A 9,547-nucleotide genomic window follows, 5' to 3' on the forward strand; every position below is an offset into this window, starting at 1 on the left:
TCAATATTAACACACAAGCAACTCTCATTTGAGGTAGAAGGGCTGATTTGTTTGTGTAATGGTTGAATCACATTTCCTGACAACTAAGCGTTTGTTTTTTCAGGAACATGGTTTTCATTTTTCACATTTACGAAAAAAGCTGATGTTGGAAAAATCTCATAGTTGTGTTTTGAAAAACTTTTAGCTTAGTTTAGTTGTTTAGCGGACAACTACAGTGGATACTGTAACATTTGTTAAATTTACTTACTTGACGATGTTGTGTCCTCAAAATGCCTTGAAGACTGAAATGCAGCCAAGTTTGTGATTCCAAATCGCGCCCGCGATCATACGCGTGACGTGCGGATGTCAATGCGGGAGAGGTGCATCTGACTCCGGGCTACTTTTACACTGCTGCCGTGGGTTATTATTCAAGTTAGCGGTTCTAAATACAAATAAATAAGCGCTAACAGCACATGACATCGTGAAAATGCGGAAATATTAACAGTTAGCGAAACATTTACAGAAAAAATATAACTGTTACCGGATTAACCTGACTGCCTTCTCACTAGACCTCTGCTTTGCAGCACAGTTAATGATATGCTAAGGATAGGATCCCTTGATGCGATTGGTTATTGAATTTTGTGACGTAGCAAAAAAAAAAAGGCTGTTTAAAACCGCGTTACATGGTTTGTCTAAAAGCATATTAAAAACACCACATAGACAAATAAACAACATAAAAAACTTGATTTTCACCACAGGGGGACTTTAATGCAGGAACAGCTCTAATTTCATAGTCATTATATAGATGGAAACCGATCAAACATTCAATAATAGCACTGATAGATGTTGGCCTACTTTTAAGATTTTAAGACAAAAGTGAAGTCCTAGTGGAGTAATAATATTAGTAATAATAATAGTAGTGGATATAGGGATGGGAGCAGCGGCAGCAGTAGTGATAATAATGTTAACAATAATAATAATAAAAATAATAATAATAGTAATAAATGGACTACTCGGTTAAATTTATTATAGATAACCTCATACCCCTCCAGGTCCCACAGCCACTCCATCCCCGCTGGCGAGCACAACCAACAGACCCGCCGGCACAGATTACAGAACTAAATTATCTAAAACAATGTTTCCACTTTCTCATCCACAGCTCCTTGAATTCACACACAATCACGGTGAGTTAATCTAACCTTGATATTTTACGTTTGTCAACAAATATGTCTTAGTTGAGCTCTTAATGAAAAATATTTATATTTATCAATGTTTTGAACAAAAAAAAATATTACTTGAAAAATAAAACAAATAATGCTAAATTGAATTGAAAGACAAATTGTTAATTGGATGAGGTACTGCTTGAAAACCTTTTTTCAGTGCAGTCTCTTGTTTATCTGCCCGTCACATCAATAACTGCCATTCAACTTCCATTCAAAGCTGCAAGAGTGGAAATAAAGACACATTGTTTTTTTTGTACAAATAACGAATAGAGCAAGCTAATGTTAGCTAGAAAGCCAAAGAAAACTTGAGCGTCAGAGATAATGTTAATGTCTTAGGCCATTTTACACAATACATGGCAATAAGAGCTCAATTTTCCGTCTACCGCACATATGTGTGTAAAATGCCCCTTGACTGCCTACAAATTAACAAAAAATACATTTTAAAAGCTTTTAATACCAAATACAAACATTTTTGTATTTAACACACAAAATTACACCAAATGTGTTAAAATTGTCATAACAAAAAATCTGTTAAGAATTAACACATCCTGTTCACACTAAACATTTCAGTGGGCAGTACTTACACCAATAACAGAAAGTTTTATAGTGCTAACATTTTTTTTTTTTTTGATATAGGCTAAAACAATTAAAAAAACTCAAAATTCACTGAAAATATTTGAAAACAGACCATGGTTTAGTACTATAGTTTATCATTTGTTTGCAGGTATGTTTTTATATTGTAAAAGATTGCTCAAATACTTTTTGGTGGTAATATCACTAATTAAATTGGATGTTTAATAAAAAGTTTAAAAAGAAACAGCGCCAACAGTTGAATAAAAGAATGCCATGTCATTTAGCTGTTGAGTGTGTCCTTTGTGGAATGGATCCATATGCAGTGACCTGTGCTGAAACTCATTTAACCTTCAGCAGCCTACAGTCTACACAACATAACGCCCCCTACTGTAGACAAGAACAGCCTGTGTTTTACCCATTTCACTTTTTTTCTAAGAGGCTTCTAGAGATACTTAGAAGTATATAAATAATATTTTGAGGTTTTCCTGTTTTCAAAGACTGGCAGCTCTGAGTGGACCAAAACAGCATCAGAACACTTCCTTCTTTCTTGTGTAACAGTTGATATGTTGAATGATTTATTTAGCCAACCATATTGTTTGACACCACTGAAAGCACTATTATGATTTGGTTAGGGCTGCAATGACTAAACAATTAAATCTTTGGGGAAGAAAAAACACATTGGGGGAAAAAAGGGATGTTACAGAATGAAACACATTGGAAAAAAATTGCACAATGCAAGTCGTGCAATACATGGGTGTGAAAATGAAATACTTTTAATTCTTTACATTTGTTTATAATTGACTAAATTGAAATTCTTTAAATTAAATAAATAAATAAAAATAAGTAAATAAAAAGAATTCAACAGCTTAATCTGTTAACAAGATAATAATTAGTTGCAGCCTTATTCATTCATTCATTCATTCATTTTTTTGTTTGCAAAGTTTCATTAGATTAATTTGCTAGTGAAAGCTGTATGTTGTTTTTCCTGCAGATGAGTATGTTAACTGGAGCAGAGAGTGTAGTGTACAGGAAGGGCGGTGAGGTGGGGCTCGTGGGAGTTTGTTTGAGTCCTGATTTGGGTCATGTAGACGCTCACTTTAACTAATCTGTTAATCAGGCTGGTGCTCCAATAGTGTGTTGAAAAAGGATAAGTGAAGGCAAAGAGACATGCACGCACAACTGATTAAGCATGATCTTAACTGCAGCAATCCGTCTGTAATTTCTGAACGTGTTATAAACTTCATTGTGTAATCTCAGTAGATAACTCAGGGTTCATTTTAACCCTGTGCTCTCTGACTATTGTTTTCATGATGCTGCAAGTGAAAACTGTAAAGATCTTTAATTTGAACAAAAACGTACCTGCACATACTAGTCACTGCAGTTTCCAGCTGAAAATGGCATGTTCACACGACTTTTTACACGGTTCTTTCATAGATGCAAACTTCTGACCTTTCGGTGGAAATTTACCTTTTTGAGATCAAAATAGGTTACCTACAAGATTCACGTAGATGAGAAAGTAGATATTGGGGGGCGGGGGAGGGTGTTACTGTAGGTTAGTCAGAAACCTCTCTGACCAAATTTTTGTTTTCGCAAGTTTACACCGAACACAAAAATTATGTAAAAAAAACCCCATGTAAATAAGAGATTCATTGTGTAGTTAGTCATTTAATATATCAGGAGTTTTGGAATGAGTAAGCTCGGTCAGTTGCGCTATAAGGGGAGCGCCCTTTGCTCGTTTTCTCTACATAATACATTCACAATTTGAAGAAAAGTTGTGTTTGTCTAAGAGGATCAAACATCCACAAATATGAATGTAAAAAATTACGACCTTGAGTCATTACTATGATTGACAGTGATAACTGTAGCAATGGACAGAACAAAACATCTGACAAGCCAATGTCAAAATAGACCTGTGCATTAAGTGATGCAGAGCAAATTCAGAATAACAGATCTGCAGCAGCAACAAGTTTGTGTTGGCTGAATACAGTTGAAGTCAAAAGTTTACATACACCTTGCAGAATCTGCAAAATGGAAATTATTTTACCAAAATAAGAGGAATCATACATAAACAATGCATGTTATTGTTTATTTAGTACCGACCCGAACAAGATATTTCACATAAAAGATGTTTACATATAGTCCACAAGAGAAAATAATAGTTGAATTTATAAAAATGACCCCATTCAAAAGTTTACATATGCTTGAAACGATGCATTAAGAGTGAAAACTTTTGAACAGAATGAAGATGTGTACATTTTTCTTATTTTGCCTAAATATCATATTTTTTCATTTAGTACTGCCCTTCAGAAGCTACAGAAGATACTTACATGTTTCCCAGAAGACAAAATCTGTGTGCAGTTTCTGTCTGGCCAAAAACGGACCGAATTTGCATGCCCTGCTGTAAATTTTGACCGGTTGATGAAAAACAAGCTTATGTGGATTCTACACATTTAAACAATTCAGATAACTTATCTAGAATTATTTATAGAGCAGATAAAATACATATAATCATTTATTAATCAATTATCACTTGGACTTATATCTTTTCTTTATTTAAAGGCTGAAATGTGAGGTTTACCTTTTTATGAAACTTTTTCAAAGCTTTATGTGAACATTTACATTAGATATTTCAACATGCTATTAAACTGTTGTCAGTCAAGTTGTTATTTAAAATCCTAACATCATTGGTAATGTTATTGTTTTAGTGATTATGCAAACAAAAAGTCATTTTATTTGTTGTTTGTTGATTTTTAGATATAAAACTTGGTGAAGTGATTTATGTGTCGTTACTTTTTGAACATCTCCAGCACATTTTAACAATACCCTGATAATACTGATAACCGTGATAATTTTGGTCACTATAATCGTGATAAGAAATTTTCATGCCATTACATCCCTACATTCAGGTAACACAGTATTAAGAATCAAGTGTATGTAAACTTTTGAACGGGGTCATTTTTTATTTACTCGTGTGGACTACACAGTATGTAAACATCTTTTATGTGAAATATCTTATTCAGGTCGGTACTAAATAAACAATAACATTAATTTTATATGATCCCTTTTATTTTGGTAAAATAATTAACATTTTGCAGATTATGCAAGGTGTATGTAAACTTTTGCCTTCAACTGTATATTTAGCAGCTTCTTGAGTTAAAGATAAATCTTAAAGCACTCTTTTTGACGTCCTTTTTAAGGCAGTGTTTAAAAAAATTAGTTTTTAAATTAAATCTAAAAACATTTTGAAATATTAATGCATGATTATTTAATTATTTAAATAATTAACTTATTTAAATTGTAGTTAACACCCTTCTAGGCTGTTCTGTGCTTATTAATTAATTAATTAATTCATTTATTAATTCATTTATTTTTTAGGATGATATGAGACTTTGTGACTTCCTGCACTTGCTATACTTCAGACTTCAGTACCGTAAAAATACTGAAACTTGTTATAATAATCATTTTATAATAAATCCAAAAGCAAGACCTGAAAAAAAAACAACTACAGAGTGGAAATGGCAACTGAGCTAATGAGTGATCCTCTGCTGCTCGACTGGTTAATTTCATGCAATTTTCATCTTAAAAGTCTTTGTGTTTTTGTGTGTGTGTTTTTGCCACCTTTTTCAACTATGATGAGTTTGAATCCCTGTTCTTTTCACTAACAAAAATACTCTTACATTATACATAGAATGTTATGTTATTTTATAAAGTTCTTCTTTCTGAGCATATTTGGTTTGTTGTGTTCACTTTTTGTGGCAAATGTCAGTCATCTGGATACTCCATATATACAGAAAATGTGCATACTGTGCACACATAAATACTGTATACTGCAGAAATAGTCGGAGGAGCAAATTACAGAGTGAAAATGTATCAATGCAGTGAAAGCTAAGTCATCTCTAAAGGAGAACAAAGTCGATCCATTAGTAACCCAGTCGCAGTAAAGGCTGTGTGTTTGGAGCTGCCAGCTGAGAAGCTGAGAGTTTCCTGCTCTCCCAGGGAAGCTGGCTCATGTCTAAAGGGCTCTTTGTTGGACAAGGTGTGTGATCTGAGCAGCCACTGAGCTCGGTACAAAACCACACTTTCAAAATGTCCCGTTCCTGTTAGCCCCGGAGGTGTGTTCTTCCACACTTAGTACAACACATACGCACATAAGAGCACTATCCCAGCAGGTGCCAAAGTTTTCCTACAAACATGCCTTTCTTGGGCATAACTACTAAAATGACTTATTTCGAATAACTGTTGGTAAATCTTAATTCTGAATATTGCATCTTCATAAATAATTAAATGTTCATAAATACTATGAATTCATTCATCTTATGATTTTTCATAGATATTTAATAAAAAATGGAATATATTTAAAAGAACATGCAATTTTTATGGTATAAGACATAATCAAGGTATTACAATTAGAGGTCGACCGATAGTGGATTTTGCCGATACCGATAGCTAGGTTGGACCACACTGGCCGATAAGAATGAACAATTTGCCATGGATGAGTTTGAAGTTCGGTGTTTAAAAAACGGAGCAAACGGAAAGAGAAAGCGCGACCTATATTATAGCTCTATAAATGAAGCACACAGACTTTATTAGAGCCACAGAAAGACAAATGTTTTGCTGAAAATGCACAATACACAATTCATCATGTACATTAACAACGATTCGGGACCAATATAATGTAATTTAATGGAAAACTATGTGAATGGCGCTCTGTGGTGCGGCAGGATTTTCTGTCGGCTGCATTTAAATCCGCGTCTGAAGTTTCCCGCTCTGTTCAGCGTGCAGTATCACGTGTCTAAACAAATAGCACGTGCTGTCAGTGATTTCAACCACTAGAGGCCGCTCTCGCACTGTGTAATGACAGACAGCCCTTCAATGCTCCAGCAATGGACGCAACCCAGAAAACTATCGGCATGGATTTTTGCCGATAACCGATTGTTCCAGCAATCAACTATCGGTGCCGATTAATCGGCAAAACCGATACATCGGTCGACCTCTAATTACAATGCCTTAAAGGTACAGTTCACCCAAATATTAAAATTCTGTAATCATTTACTCACCCTCGTGTTGTTAAAACAATAAGACTTTTGTTCATCTTCGTAACAAATTACAACTATTCTCTCATAATTCTTGTCCATACATTGAAAGTTGACTCAACCCAAAATTTAAAGTGGCAAAAAATTAATAAAGACATTGTAAAAGTAATCCAATGGTTTAGTTTAACTGTAAAGAGACATGAATGCTGTATATAATGAACAGATTTAATTTAGACTTATATTCAACTGTGCATGCTTCACACACAAGAACAAACCTGATGGGTTCTTGTGTGAAGAAAGCATATAATATTTATAATACTGTTAACCATATTAATATTAATATTTAATCTGAGCAAAATGACTTGAATTGATATAAGGGTTAGTAAATGATGATTTATTTTTTTTTTTTTTAAGAAAACCTTTTTAATTTGCTTATTCAGCCTTGAAGCAAAGACATCAAATCTCTTCCTGTATTCTGTCTCATTGAAATCACTGTGTTTTAGCATTCGTTCGTTATGTTTTGGAGTAGCTGGGCATTCCATTGACGGTCCCGGGGCAGAGGGCAGTCTTGGTTGCATAATCAGTAGAATGACACAACAGTGTGTTGATAGCAAGCATTTTGGCACAAGTCTTTATAAATCATTAACTGGGCATGCTCGAGGTTCAAGCATTTTGGCATTCTCACATGCTCTACGCCTCTCAGTGTCTTCCAGGATCATAGACGCTCCATGTTCCATTAGTTCGCCTTCTGTGTGGTTCCTGGACACGGACTACAGACAGACTATCACGGCTGCTTTGACAGTAGTAGGATGGTTTTATCTACTGCTAATATTTGCACTGCGGAAAGGGAATTTGCTTAACTGATCAGTTGAAACGAAAAGAGCGCTTATCAGTTCTCAGTATATTTGGGTGTCGGTGTGGCATTGAAAGTAAAAGAGGTTTTGTGGTATGATGTCTGGGGCCTAGTTTTTGAAATACGGCTGAAATATGAATACTTTTGACTTCAAAGGAGGTTAATGGTTTACCAGTTTCCCCCTTCAAGGTCATGACAGAGATTGTTCTGAAACAAGATCTATAGTTATATGTTACTGTCTGTGCTTACATTGTTTCATAACAACTTGGAGAAAACAACTTAATTGCTTAGCAATGTCATTGAGCAAATAATTGTTGGTTAGTTTGCTTCAATACATTACATTTCTCATATTTCAACAAGTTTGTACGGTACTGAATATGCTGTTGACCTGTTTATACAGTAAGTAAATAAAAAAGAAAAATTGTCACCGCTGCTTCACCTCACCCACCACCCAAAAACTCTTAAAAGCTTTTAGTTAGTCCATTAAAAGTGTGATAATTTGAAGAAAAACTTGCAACATTTCTTTAGAGAGTAGTATTTTTAAGGTTAATGATTTGAAATATTTTCTGTTCAGTTTACACTTTTTTTTTCTCTCCAAATGTTTTGATTAATGAATTAACATTGATTTTTTTTGACTGGCTATGTAATGTGTGTAAAAACATCTGTGATTTGGAAATGTAGATATGCAGACATTTCTAGATTTCTGTGTACGTGGTTGTTGATTATCTGAAAGTATTCTCTTATTGCTTTTTTAGATTGCCTGTCCCCTCTTCTACTTTGTTATGTAATGTCAGCTGGTAAGAGTTTTTAATGTTGTGTTTTTATGGTCAGAAAGGAGGAGTTCAGTCTAATCAACCAGAGTGATCTTGACTCAGGCTCGAAAAAGATAGGCCTATGTTTATTACTGCAGTGTGACATAATATATTATCACATTGACCTTTTAAGCATTGCAGCTTTAATGAAAACACTGATTATATTTCCTTAAATGTATCTGCTTGTTTATGACATCATGATGAGCCTACAGTACATTGTGATCTTAAAGGTTCTGTAGTCTTCAGTAGTCTTTTTTTATGGCCCAACCATTTGAAACATTGATCCAGTGCTTATATAGTTATACTAGTTGTCAACCATTCACATGGTTATATTAACTCAACAATGCAAACTCAATTTTAGTTAATATTGAGTTAATATTGTTTCTTAGCTTTTTCAATACATTCTACACCATTTTTTTTCAGTGTATTTACTTCTTGTTCTGTCTGCCATAGCAGCGTTTTGGCTACTAAGTGATTCTTTCATGTTTTGGTGATTGATATGCTGCTTAACCAAACATGCAATCATATTAATGCCAGAACTAGTGTTGTGATACAACACATTCTCACTTCTAAGGCGTCAAATATTGCGGCCCTGTTGATGCCAAAGCAACCCACTGGTGTTGTTATACTGACACACAGCAGGGCTTGTTCCATCACTATGCTACTTGCTCATATTGACTATTACCGGTATATAATTACATAGCAAAACATTCTCCTGCTTCTATGTAGGGGTGCTCCGATTGATCGGCTACCGATCACTATCGGCCGATAATCACGTTGGGATGTTTGATCAGCGGTCCATAGATGTCACTCGTGGAGGAACCGCAGGATTGCTTGTAATAAAGATTTCAATGCAAAAGGAAAGGCAGTAGAGCTGACTGTTTCTGTCAATGTTAAGTTTGTAATAACGTAAGAAAAGTAGTTTAAATGTTTTGCCACTTGCTTGAGCAACTTAAAGGGTTAGTTCACCCAAAAATGAAAACAAGGCTGCGTTTTACTGACCCCCGAGGCATCCTAGGTGTATATGACTTTCTTCTTTCAGACGAATCCAGTCAGAGTTATATTAAAAATTGT

At 34.6% G+C, this 9,547-nt stretch overlaps 1 protein-coding gene across 5 annotated transcripts in view; it reads left to right on the plus strand.

Annotated features, from left to right (window-relative positions):
• The window catches only part of cobl (cordon-bleu WH2 repeat protein), a 122,488-nt gene that overhangs the window by 28,800 nt on the left and 84,141 nt on the right, over positions 1 to 9,547 (plus strand). Inside the window, exon 1 of one of the 5 annotated variants that reach the window (XM_016480434.1) lies at positions 7,496 to 7,612. The exons of the other annotated variants lie outside the window; for them this stretch is intronic. The gene's annotated coding sequence lies outside the window, so the exon portion shown is untranslated. Of the gene's footprint in view, positions 1 to 7,495; positions 7,613 to 9,547 lie in introns of those variants that run through there. 5 annotated transcript variants of the gene reach the window in all.

The sequence above is a fragment of the Sinocyclocheilus anshuiensis genome, unplaced genomic scaffold, assembly GCF_001515605.1.
Source record: "Sinocyclocheilus anshuiensis isolate Anshui unplaced genomic scaffold, SAMN03320099.WGS_v1.1 scaffold113, whole genome shotgun sequence".
NCBI lineage: Eukaryota > Metazoa > Chordata > Actinopteri > Cypriniformes > Cyprinidae > Sinocyclocheilus > Sinocyclocheilus anshuiensis.